Below are 13,521 nucleotides of genomic sequence, written 5' to 3'. Positions count from 1 at the left end.
AAGACATTCATTACCAGACAGCGGAGGTAGGGCTGATGCAGGTGTGGTACAGGGCTCTGGCTCCACTTCTGCGAAATTCACTTGGCTCTTACATCCTTCATGTGTTTTGTCACTAGACTACCTCCCCTGCATGATTACAGGACATTTGGAAAATTTCCATATGTCACATTTAGGCATGATAATGTCTAAAAACAGAAACGAGACTTCTGTTCTTCATTCACATTTTCAGAAGTGAGGAAGTCATTCCCCAAACCTCTCTAGAGGTGTGTTCCCTTCACATATCATTGGTCAGAATTGTGTAACAGGTCTGTGCACAAAAGCCAACCACTGGAAAGGGGAATGGGATGGCATGACGGGTTTGGACCTATCAAGATGTACTGAGGCCAACCCCTAAAGCACGTGGCCATGTGAAAAATGGTGGATGTTGGCTCTTTGAAGGGATCAGAGGTCAGAGTGAGCATCTCTCTTGCTGGCAGCAGGAAGAAGAGAGTGGTGGATTCACCTGGGAGAAGACGTGTGGACTGCCACCACCGTGGAGCTTCAGTACCAATAACGGCAGAGTGGACTGGGCTCGTTCTCCTGAGGCCGCCCGGCTGCAGATCTACACTTGAACAGATGCAACCTTGAAAGAACTGATCAGTAAAAGAAATCTACCCGGAACCTAGAAAGAGGGCCATACACCTCCATTTTGAAATTGTTCTTACAGATCTTAAAAGACCTAGCCATCAAGTAAAAATGATTGGTAGCATAATGTCTAGCAAAAAGTAGATTTATGGTTCATGAAGCTGAAGTCATGGAAGTTCAAAATAGGAGATTACCTGGACATAGGAGAAACTGCTCCAAACCAGGCACCACCTCCTTCAGCGCACGTAAGACTACATAAAATTTTATTTGCTCTTTCTTAAATTTATTTTTCAGTCAATCATTATTAATATAATTATCATATTATCATTATATACAATTATCACATTATTAATATAATCACTAATATAATAGTTATAATAATGACTATTGCCATCAAGGCTTTAAACTCTAAACAAATTGTAATTCATCTATTTAGAAATTAGATTTGGTAGTGTGATGGTATGAATTTTAATAGAATTCCAAGCCCTTCTGTAAAATACAAAGAATAGTGCTTAGTTAGTATTCTGTGTAAAACTGTGTTGTTAAACATATGAGTGCAGTTTAAAAAAATAAGGTGGATCCCTAAATAAAATCAGGATTCTAAAAGGAGGGAGTAAGATGTGTGTATATGTATGTAAGCTGGTTTGGGTGCTAGCAAGGCAACCAGCAAACTTGGACAGAAGGTTGATTCGGTACCTTTTCAAATAGGACTGGTCATTCCTTGTAGTTTCTTATTGCTTACAAATATTTTTAAGCTTGCCTTTTATTCAAGTAAAATAGGAATTTTGGCCAATAACTGCACCATTTAGAGTCTTTTTTCAAAGGAAGGACTGAAGTTCCTTCTGTTATTCAGGCTCTCCTTCATGGCTCCATCCTTCCTTGTGTGCCTCTGGTTTTCATTAGAAACTTACTTGAGGGAGTTATTTATTTATTTATTTTGACATCTAGGAGGAAGGAGAACTCCTCCAAAAAGTATGTTCATTTCCTTCTGCCAGTGCCCTGGGAAATTGCCAGTCTAATACTAAATTGAATTCATAGTTTAATGGAAATGTGGAAGTTTTTTACTTTTAAGTAAAGCATTGTAAAGCACAGAAGCTCCTCATCAAAGCTTGCTCAGGACTAAGAGTACAAGTAATTGGAATGAACATCTTTGTGTATATTAAACTGGTGAGCATAAGGCAGGTTTACAGGGCTTCCCTGGTGGCTCAGTAAGTAAAGAATCTGCCTGCAATGCAGGATACACAGGTTTGATCTTTGGGTCGGGAAGAGCCCCTGGAGAAGAGAATGGCTATCCACTCCAGTATTCTTGCCTGGAGAATTCCATGGACAGAGAAGCCTTGTGGGCTATGATCCATGGGGTCACAAAGGTTGCAAAGAGTCAGATAACAGAGCGACTAACACTTTCATTTTCAAGGTAGGATTTGAGTCTATGGAGTGGCATGAGTCTAGGAGCTAAAATTATCAGGAAAGGTGCAAAGTGACCTGGAGGTCTGAACATATTCAATATATTTCAATATTTCAATTGAACTATATTCAATATTTGTAATAACCTATGATGGCAAATAGATGGGGAAACAGTGGAAACAGTGGCTGACTTTATTTTTTGGGGCTCCAAAATCACTGCAGATGGTGATTGCAGCCATGAAATTAAAAGACATTTACACCTTGGAAGGAAAGTTATGACCAACCTAGACTGCATATTAAAAAGCAGAGACATTACTTTGTCGACAAAGGTCCGTCTAGTCAAGGCTATGGTTTTTCCAGTGGTCATGTATGGATGTGAGAATTGAACTATAGAGAAAGCTGAGCGTCGAAAAATGATGCTTTTGAACTGTGGTGTTGGAGAAGACTCTTGAGAGTCCCTTGGACTGCAAGGAGATCCAACCAGTCCATCCTAAAGGAAATCAGTCCTGGATGTTCATTGGAAGGGCAATATTGAAGCTGAAACTCCAATACTTTGGCCACCTGATGCGAAGAGCTGACTCATTTGAAAAGACCCTGATGGTGGGAAAGATTGAAGGCAGGAGGAAAAGGGGATGAGATGGTTAGATGGCATCACTGACTCAACGGAGATGAGTCTGGGTAAACTCTGGGAGTTGGTGATGGACAGGGAGGCCTGGTGTGCTGTGGTTCATGGGGTCGAAAAAAGTCGGACACAACTGTGTGACTGAATTGAACTGATGATGGAAAAGAATATGAAATATATATATATATACACACATATATGTAACTGAATCACTTTCTGTACACCTGAAACTTAACACTATATTGTAAATTAACTGTACTTCAATTTTAAAAAGTAATGGGTGAAATAACCTGATAAGGTAAGATTCAAAGCTGCAGGTTTTAGAGAGAAGGGATGAAGAATGTTTTGGAAGCAGCAATAAGGAACAAGAAGGATATCACCTTCTTAATTCCTGACAGTGATACAAGAACTGGAGAACTGCTGCGGCTCATGGGGTTGCAAAGACTCGGACACGGCTGATCGACTGAACTGAAAGGCTTAATGAGATTAATATTAGGTTCAAAACATACAGTGTTGGGAAAACTCTGAGTTTTGGGAGTAAGAAGGGTGGGTGTCTATGCCTTGCTTTTGATCCCTGATGAGGAAAGTAAGGAGAACTGGAGAGGTGTGGCCTTGGATGGAGGGCGTGAGGCTCTCTCTAGACTCCAGTTCTGGAAGCTAGAGGATCCTTTGAGCTTGCAGGAGCACCATCATACAGGGCTAGTGCTCCAGGGCAGAGCCTGTGGAAAACCTCACTCTGGTTACTAAAAGGGGAAAGGGCACTATTCTGTGCCCACCATGTGCTAGGCACTGTGCTTCTTGCATATGCTATCAGTTTTAATCAATATGGCATCTGTGCTGAGTAAGAATTATTTTTATTGAGCCCATTTTGTAGACATGAGGATGGATCTTTGATCTCCTTAGGTGTCTTTAACAGCTTGCTTTGTAGCATCACAAGCACCCACTACACGAAGGAACACAATTCCTGATTTCTAAGTGTGTAGTGACTTCAGAACACTGGAATTTGTGGGGACAAGGAAGGTGTTCACTTTACCTTCCATCAGCTCCTACAGGACAAGTGCTTTAAGGAGAGAAACATGTCTTTGGTAATGAAGGCATGAAGACGACAGTTCTGAGTGTCTGATCCAACAGGCCTGGGGCCAAGAGATGCACTAGGTGAGACCTCAAAATGAGAGTGGCTGTGGAGGACTAACCAGGGGACCTCTGCAGACCATCATGAGAGTGCTCCAGAGAGACAAGCTGTGCTCCAGAGAGACAACATGAAAAAACCCTCCTCCAGCATGACCTGGTCTTAAATTGGCCATTTCCTGCAAACATACATTCAGAAATTTTCCTGTAGGAGCTGTTATCTTCAAGTGCATCAAGACATGAAAATTCAGCAGCAAGAAAAATTTATACACTCCTTTAAATATCTTCCATAGACAGCACAGGGGAATGATTTAAGGGAGAGAGAATAACAGAGCACATTGATCATTTTTAATGTTTGTTTCACAGTTTTCTGAACTTCTGTCACTGGAGACATAACCCATTATACCATAACATTTGGGGGGAAGTCCTCAAGAGGGTATCCACTTGAAAACCCAATGAATTACCAGCACATTTTGCAAATGGGAGCTCAAAATTATGCACATACACACATACATATGTAATACATAAGCAATCTGGGTAAGACATGATTTTTTTAATTTTTACAATTTTATTTCCAATACTGGATTTATAGGCACTCTCATGAGATATATTTTCCTTCTGAAGGTAAAAACAATAATTTTAGCCTATATGTCATGCTAAGTCGCTTCAGTCATGTCTGACTCTGCAACCCCATGGACTGTAGCCCACCAGGCTCCTCTGTCCATGGGATTCTCCAGGCAGGAAGAATGGAGTAGATTGCCATTCCCTTCTCCAGGGGATCTTACTGACCCAGGGATCCAACGGGCATCTCTTAGACTAACCTGCGTTGGCAGGCAGGTTCTTTACCACTAGCGCCACCTGGGAAGACCCTTAGCCTATATGAAGTGAAGTAAAGTGAAAGTCGCTCAGTCCTGTCTGACTCTTTGCAACCCCATGGCCTATATAGTCCATGGAATTCTCCAGGCCGGAATACTGGAGTGGGTAGCCTTTCCCTTCTCCAGCGGATCTTCCCAACCCAAGGATCGAACTCAGGTCTCCCACATAGTGGGTTGGAGTGGGGGATTCTTTACCAGCTGAACCACAAGGGAAGGCCTTAGCCTATATAATTAACTTAAATAATTTGTTAATGCAGAAGGATCCATGAAATGAAATGAGTATGCTCCCTGATTTTCATGTTGCCTGACCACTTTTCAGGACCACACATGGTTGCAAATTGCAAAATCTTTAACCAAAAGGAGACCCAGGAAAGGTTTTCAAGACCAGTGCAGCAGGTGAGGTTCTATGGTACACGGGAATCAAATCTTAAATTCTGGAGTACCCAAAATGGAGGGAAAGGCAAGTTACAGGCCAAGGATTGATTGTATGTTCTCCCCTCCACAGTTATGAGGCGTCGTGGCACAGACCAAGCGGAAAGCTCACATTATGGCACTGCCGAGGGTGAACAGCCTCACGTGCCCATCACCCTCTCTGGGCCGCAGGCTGCCTTAGGTGCCAGAGACCTTGTTTCCCCTCATGTAGTATTTACATTTATATCCACACATTCGTCCATTCAATCATCCAGGCACATTTACACGAATAGAACACACTGGCAGAGAGAGTGTGTGTGTGTGTGTGTGTGTGCGTGTGTGTGCGCGCGCGCACGCGCGCGTGTCTGATTTCCACTCAACGGAAGCCTACACAGGCACTGTGCTTTCCCTCGTTTCAGGTCACCCATCACCGGAGCAGTGATCAGCGGGAAGGCACCTGCCTCTGCAGCCGATTCCCAGCCCGCTTTAGTTCAGTGTGAGCGCGGAGCTGGTTGGGTCGGGAATAGGGGAAGCCCTGCTTCCTGCAGCGTCTAGCGGGCAGCATCGGAGATGGGGGGGAGGAGGAGGAAGAAGGGGCGGCGGCCGGGGGTCCACGGGAAGCAACGCCCTCCTTTGCGCTGCACTGGTGGCCGCTCCAGCCCTGGGTGTGGCCTCGTCGGGGCAGGTTTCTCCGGAGCTGCTGAACCCTGCCACTTTGAAATGGGGGAGAACTCCTGCTGGCGTCCCCAGCACTGAAAGGGGCGAAATGTTACTGAAAATACTAACAAAATTCCCCTGGCTGTTAAAACAATTAAAAAAAAAAATATTAGGTACCTTCCCCCCAAAAGGCCATTTCAGATGTCTGCCTGTGAATCCGGCTGTCTGGCCCTACCTGGCACTGGGGTGACCCCAGGCAACCGGCAAAGTTTCCTCCCGTTTGCTCCTGCTGCGCCCCAAGATTCGCCTCCACTTGTATGTCACCGGGGGGGGGCGGGGCGCTGGGGCCACATAGCCCGGCCTGGTGGCTCCCGGGGAAGCCGAGTCAAAGTTAAACAGGCCAGCCCCCAGGCCCCAGAAACTGGAGGCGCGCCTTTTCCCCCTAGGCACCAGCGGGCTCCCTCACTCGGGATTCCGTGTGGTCCCACCGGACAGACTCCGGGCGCCGCCCCCAGATGCGCAACACACCGTCACACCCAGTGACTAATTACGGATTGGGTCCCTTTTCACCCTCCTGCTACGAACTCGGAGCCCTGACTTCTCCAAAAGTACCTGCGACTTGGGGGTGACCCTACCCGCCCCCATCCCGCGCCGCCGCAGCGCCCAGGACGCCGACTTCCCGGAGCGCGCTGGCCCGCCCCGCAGCGAGTCGTGCGCGGCTGCCGCCTCCCCCGCGCGCCGTGACTCCCTCTCCGCGCGCCGCTCGTACTCTCGCCACGCCGCCGCCCGGCACTGCAGCACCGGGGGGCGGAGGCGAGGCGGCGGCGGAGGAGGAGGAGGACCGCAGCGGGCGAGCCCCGAGCCGCTCACCCGCCCCGCCTCTCGCGGCTGACCGGCCCCGAGGAGTCGCCACTCCGCGCGCTGCGGGAGAGCGCGGCAGACGGAGGCGCCCTGGAGGAGCGAGGCTGAAGGCTGAAGGCTTGACTCTGTCCTAGGAAGTGGGTGCCCGGCTGCTGTCGCGGTGAGTAGGGGACCCTGGCAGCGGTGGCCGATTTTCCCGCCGCTACTTCTTGTCCCTCCGGGACCCGCAGGCCGAGCGCTGCAGCCTGGGGAACTTTTCGTAGCCTTTTAGATAAAGCAACTTTGCCCCACCCGCCCACGGGGAGGTGGTTGCAGGTGCGAGGTGCTGCCCTGCCGGCCGGATGCCTTTGCGGGAGCAGGATCGAGGAAGTAGGGGTAAAGCAGACAGAGTGACCCCCGGTTGCCCGGGGTTGGTCTGGGGGAATCGGGCGCGCTTTCTCCTCGATTCCCGACGGAGGCAGGTGGGCAGCCGCGGCAGTTGCGGGGGCCGCGCCCGCCTTCTGCAGGGACCTCCACTATCCTTTGCTTTTGTGATTCGATGGGCAGGAGGAAGCTGATTTAAAACCAGAAGCTCCGAAACCCTGGCCGGGTGTCCGACCGCGCCTCGCCGGTACCCCTGTACCGCAACCCAGCCTTGGGTTCAACTTTTTAGCCGGGAATCCCTTTGCAGAGGGGCGGGCGGCGGGAGATCGGAGGCAGCCGCAGTGGGCGCTGCGGGAGCCTAAAAGAAACACCTGAGATGTAAAGACTGTTCTCGGCTCAGACCTTCGAAGCCCCGTCTAGTGTCCGCAGGAGAGCAAGCGAGGGCTGGAGAGCCCGGAAAGCCGCGGGGCTGTCTGTGAGTGTCTGCGCTTGACCACACTGTGCCTTCATTCAGTAAAAACCGACTGAGCGCCTACGGTGCGCCGGGCGCGGCGAGAGAGCGCCACTGGTGTGAAGCTCCGCGGGGAGAGGGGCCGTCACCTGCAAATAAACTACCGAAGTGATTTCAGGGGCTGAGCAGAGCGGCGGAGGCGATTCCCCCACCTCACTGACCCTTTCTCTTGGCGGGCTCTTTCCCCCGCTTCTGGGATCTAGAACTGGGAAGACTCCTCCAGCGTGCCGAGGGGACCGCCTGGGGCTGGGCCCACCAGGACTGCGGAATACGGTGATGAACTTGGCTGGGCGGCAGCGGGCGCCCCGCCGCAGATGCTTAACCCAGAGCCTTCGCGGGGGCGTGCGGGGCCCCGCGGCGCGCGGGGGCGGAGAGGGAGGGGCCGAGTCACACGGGCTGGAGGTGCGGCCGGGACGGCCCGAGCCCGGGTGGGCGAGTCGGGGCGGCGGAGCGGGCGAGGTGGGGGGTGATGGAGGGCGCTCGCGTCACTGGCTGCGTGTGCTAGTGATGCAAATGCGGGCCCGCGAGCGGGGGCGAGGGCGGGGGATGCGGGAGGCGGCGGAGTCTCCGTCTGGGAGCGCGCGTGTGTGCGTCAAAGGCTCTCGCAGGATGGATGTCCTGCGGCGCCCCGGGCGCGGGCCGCGGCGACCAGGGGAGGCGCGGGTGGAGGCGGGCACCGGCGGACTGCGGCGGGGGGCGCGCGGGCGGCGGCGCCGGGCGGCGAGGAAAGCCCCGCAGGGCCCCGGCCGCGGGCCGGCCGGCGGCTCCGCAGTGCACCGCAGTGCCGCCAAGCCGCCGCAGCGGCCGGAAGCTCCCCGGGGACCCAGAAGATGGAGCGTCTTTTAAGGCGCCGCGACAGGGATTCCCTGCCGGTCTCCTCCGACTCTGGACCTCCTCCCTTCGTTCTTAACCGACTGACAGGGCGAGAAGGAAAGTTGTTTCAGTTCCATTCCTATCCTTAATCCTGGGGGAGAATTGGGTATTAATCCTGCATCCGCTCATTTTCAGTGGCCAGTTCCGAAAGGCCCCGTGCTCCCGGCCAGTTTTCCCGTGAAAGCTTTGATGCTGAGGTTCTTCGGATTCTGTAGCGCTGATCCATTCCTTCACCGTTCTTCAGGAGTTCTGTTAGGAGGCCCGGCCTCTTAAGTGGAGCTTGAGAAAGGCTTGCAAAACAATGTGCTCGCGTTCCTCCTAAAAATGTGTTGAAAACCTTACTGCAAGTGCATTCTCTGGTAGAGAATAAAAAGCCCAATCCACATTTCTTCCTATGTATTAACAACAACAAAAGGACCCCACTTTCTGGAAACCTAATGGCAAAGATTTTTCTACCGGCTTTCCTGAATGAGCCCACATCGGCAGGATGTGTGGCAAAAGGAATGAAGGGGTGGTGGAGTTGAGGGGCTAACGGGAGAAAGGAGAGCACTGTTATTAAAGAGAACAGAGTTAGAGATCCTGGTCTCATTTTCCCCAAGTATTGTGTTATGTCACCACCTTATGTTATGGGCAAGTGACTTACCCTTTTGGGTTCATCCTCCGTGTTTAAGAAATGTGAAAAACAGCTGAGACTAGCTCTTATTAAAAAGTTGTTTTGAGGACAAAAGAGAGCGTCTCAGAGAGTTATGGACGTACATATTCTGTATGAATGGAAAATGTTATAAAACAAAATCCCTTTAAGGAAAGAGAAAACATATTTTTTCAAAAAGTCTGGCGACTTCCTCCGGCACTGTTCCTTTAATGAAATTTGGCCTTCAGTGTCAGCAAATGCAGACAATAGACTTTTCCTAGCAGTCTAATATAAAATCAAATGCCATTAGCTGCTGGCTGTCTGGAGGAGAGGGGCAGGGGAGGGAAAGCTCTGGATTGCATCTGAGTGTTTTGGTGATGTAGTGGAGAAATTTATTTTTCATGACCCAGTGACATTTGAAAGTAGCCTTGGGTCTGAGCAGCACACTAGCCTAGGAGCTTTTAGGTAAATATCCTACTCATTATTAATACTGTCATATTCTGTAAGTGTGGAAGGTCCCTCAGAAAACAGGATGTAGTTTCCACCCTCAAGATGATTACTGCAGAAGACATCAAAATGTGCAGTATATTACCTGACCACAAGTACCAGAAAATCCATTTCCTGTAATTAGGGATATTAGCTCTTATTCTGAGGTAGACTTCTTGATGACATATTTCATGAATAAAAACATCTGAATGCCTTCCAAATCAGGTCACTGTGTTGTTATTCACGTTACTCATGCATAATGGTAGATTTCTGTGAAGAGTGAAAGTTAAAATGTCCTTTTAATTCTATGCAGCTCTATCAGGAGAAAATCTATGATTCATCACTGCTTCTTGGTTCCATGTTGCTGAAGTTTCTGTTTGAGCCATGGTTTATGACATTGATACTATTATTCATTTAACACAAATTCATCATTTTGATGAAGTCTGTTTGTAAACCTAGGAGAGGCCCCCCCCGCCCCCCGCCCCTGCCATCAACTTCATCCAGCTTTGGTACAACATTGCTAAATTAATTTGAATTTTACTTTTTAAATTACATCTCTGTTGAGTAGCCAGTGTAAAATGTTGCAGTGGATAAAACTGGAAGCTTCTTTTTTTTGGACACAACTGAAATAACAAGGGAGGATGAAGTTACTGTTTTAATTCTTGCTGGAATGAGGGTACAAAGACACTATATAGTTTATCTGAAACACCCCTTGTAATTAGGAAAGGTAGGTAGTCATTGTATATCAGATGGTTTCCCTGCAAAGAAGTAAACAAAATGAGATGAACTTACAGGGCTGGATTGGATGGTTTGGTCCTTTCTGGTTCTAATTTTCTTTCCCTCCATAAAATATAAGAAATATATAATACATTATATTTTAAATTTGAACTTATAAATAGAATATAAGAGATTTTTTAAATTAACTCATTGAAATTTTACATGGGACCATGGGCTGTGTATGTGTAATTAGTCTGTTAGACTTTGTATTATGCCATGAGGGGTATGAGTTAAAACATTTTTAAAAGACCAGAGTTGAAAAATAATAATCTCAGTTTAATGTAAAGTGAATATTGAGTTCAATTTAACATGACAACACTTTACATGTTTTCTCTTGACCACCTAAAGCACACCGTGCCTGCTGTATCTTTCCCTGTGGACAGTAGGTAATACAAATGATTTGAATCAGACACTGTAAACTGTATTGATGGGCTTTAGTCTTCTTAGAGCACTCAGGCCTTCTTATAGTACTCAGGCCTTCTTATAATTTAAGAGCACGGGTAAGATTTATGACAAGTTAGAGTGCTTTCTCCCATCATTTTCCATTCTTTGAGAACCGTGTGAACTAGAAGTCCTAGAAGAGTCTAATAGATCAGATTTCTAGAACAGCCGTGTGCTCCCCCAGGTCGCTTGTCCAGGTGGAGATTTCTGAGCCCCATCCCAGGCATCCCAAATGCGTGGTTTCCTGCGTGGCCCAGAGTGTGCGGTTTCTCAGGCGCTGTCCCGTGGGTTGGACGCTGTCGTTTGGGGACCACAGCTGCGGGACCACAGCTGCAAGACCACTTGAACAGTCCTTGGCCGTGCATCAGGGACCCAGGACACGTGGACTCTCTAAGCTGTGTTGTTCTCTTTGGTGCTGATGGAATATCTGCTTGAAACTCTCACAGGAATCGCATTCTGGCTTGGCAAGGCAGGTTTCAAGATGTCTGGCTTCTTTGGTAAGAGGCAGAGGCAGAGTGAAGACTGTGTTCGGGAAGGACTCTGTGGAGACAGACAGACGGGCATAGGCCAAGGGAGCATGACGTATGATGGGTCTGTCTACTGGCATAATGACTGAAAACCTTGGCCTTCAAAGTCTGCAAGGCTCTGGGTAGTCTGGCCCCAGCTCACTTCCCTAACCTCGGGTTACATAACCCCGAACCTCTCCCATCCCAGCAGCCTTCAAACACCCGTCTTCTCCTGCTGTGGCAACCTCATCTCTTCCTCCAGCCTGCCTTCCTCGTGTTAATGCCATATGTTATTTAGGTTCCAGTCCAGCCTTCTCTTCCTGGAGAAGCCTCCTGAACTGCTTTTGTGAGGTTAAAATGCCCTCTCCCATCACAGCGTGCTTTTCCTTATCCATAAGGTTGTCAGAGAAAAAGAGCATGCTCAGTCAAATTTGAATTTATTTTTAACATAAATGTCTCAAATATTGCATAAGCCATATTAAGCATTATTTATTATTTATATGAAATTTCAATTTATCTAGACATTCTGTATTTTTATTTGCTAAATCTGGCAACTCTGTTTATAAAGTTCATTAATTTTGCATTTCGTTTTTTTAAAAAATGAGATTCTTTCATGAATAGCTCTCTCTTCTGACTAAGTTGTTAAACTCGAAGAAGCCACAGACAGGACTGGGGAGAGGTGGTTGTTTTGTCTTGCTGTTTTCTCCCTAGAAGGAGCTCAGGAAACATTATCAGATGAATTAAATTAATGAGCTGTTTGAGAAAAATGGTGTAACCATAGACAAGTTTCTTAACCTCTTAGAGCCTTAATTTCTTAAGCTGTGAAAAGATGTTTTTATACCTACTTTTTAGGGTTGTGTGTGAAGGTCAAATAGGAAAAATATACATAAAGCTCCAACCTTGTAGGCACTGTACATTAAAAGGTACCTTTTCTCTTCTCCCAATGTTTGTCTTGTAAGATGAAAGTGTTCCTTTTTAACATATGAAATCCTACTTCCTTTTATTGTAATGCAATCCTGAATGTTTCTGGACTGTTTAACCAAATGCAAGGTGCTCTGGAGACTCAACTATGCAGTTATAGCAGTGCACCCATCTGGTGAACAGAGATTTCTGGGGCTGGTTCATGGGCCTGTGGCGTGTGTAGTCACAACAGGGTCTCACACTTGTGCGTGTGTTTGTGTGTGTGTGTGTGTGTTCAGTCATGTCCAACTCTTTTGTGACCCCATCGACTGTAGCCTGGCAGGCTTCTCTGTCCATGGGATTTTCCAGGCAAGAAAACTGGAATGGGTTACCATTTCCATCTCCAGGGGATCTCCCCAACCCAGGGACCGAACCCACGTCTCCTGTGTCTCCTGCATTGGCAAGTGAATTCTTTACCACTAGTGCCACCTGGGAAGTCCTAGGAAGGGTCTTTTGTTTGATTTATGCTCTGCCATCACCTTCTGAAATTCCTTGAACAAAGCATCCCCCGTTTTCCTTTCACATTGGACCTTGCCAGTTACGCTGTGTGTCCTGGTAACCTGTGCACGTTTGTGTACAGCACGTACCTCGGGAGTATTATATTTTGTCTTCATAATGACTCTAGGACCTTGCATTACTCAGAGAACTTGTGGTTTTCCTGTAGCTTATAACTGACTGAACCAAATTCAGTGTTCCTTGCACTGCTCCCTGACTGTCTTCACCTGGTTATGACCGGAAGGTGTAACCATGTCTTTGCCTAAGCACCAGGAGCTTTGGAAGAGCCAGTCTTAGGTCTCCTATCCTTCAATCACCTTCCTTCCCCTCGCTGCTCTTGCAGTTGCTGAGCCAAGGTCTCAGAATTCCAGGTCTGCCTTTATAGGAAAACCAGGACCACCAGCAGCTCTTTTAGGCAGGTATCTCTTCCACTATTCAGGTTTTAAAATCTGCAGGTTCACCCAAGATAAATAGTCATCTTGGAGGGTTGCAGTTTTTCTAAGAGAGGTATCTGAGATGTTTGTTCTTTGCTCTCAATCACTCAGATGAGTCACACAGCACAGGGGCCTCTGCGGCAAGGAACAGCCACGCGTTTTGGCAGTAGGTAGAGAAGGTGACCCACTTTGTCATGTCAAGCTCTGACTAGCAGATCCGCTGGAGAAGGGATAGGCTACCCACTCCAGTATTCTTGGGCTTCCCTTGTGGCTCACCTGGTAAAAAATCGGCCCGCAAGGCGGCAGACCCTGGTCTGATCCCTGGGTTGGGAAGGTACCCTGGAAAATGGAAAGGCTACCCACTCCAGTATTCTGGCCTGGAGAATTCCATGGAGTGTGTAGTCCCTGGGGTCGCAAAGAGTCAGACACCGACTGAGTGACTTTCAGTTTCACAGCCTGTTT

General features: G+C 48.1%; 1 protein-coding gene across 1 annotated transcript in view; it reads left to right on the top strand.

Annotated features, from left to right (window-relative positions):
• The first annotated feature begins 6,539 nt into the window (after positions 1-6,539).
• Positions 6,540-13,521, top strand: part of SV2C (synaptic vesicle glycoprotein 2C) — a 209,659-nt gene continuing 202,677 nt past the window's right edge. Inside the window, exon 1 of the mRNA XM_043920549.1 lies at positions 6,540-6,742. The gene's annotated coding sequence lies outside the window, so the exon portion shown is untranslated. The remainder of the gene's footprint in view (positions 6,743-13,521) is intronic.

Source organism: Cervus elaphus, chromosome 12 (genome assembly GCF_910594005.1).
Source record: "Cervus elaphus chromosome 12, mCerEla1.1, whole genome shotgun sequence".
In the NCBI taxonomy this organism is placed as follows: Eukaryota; Metazoa; Chordata; class Mammalia; order Artiodactyla; family Cervidae; genus Cervus; species Cervus elaphus.
The sequence above is the reverse complement of the archived record's forward strand: the minus strand, read 5'-3'. Positions and strand labels throughout refer to the sequence as shown.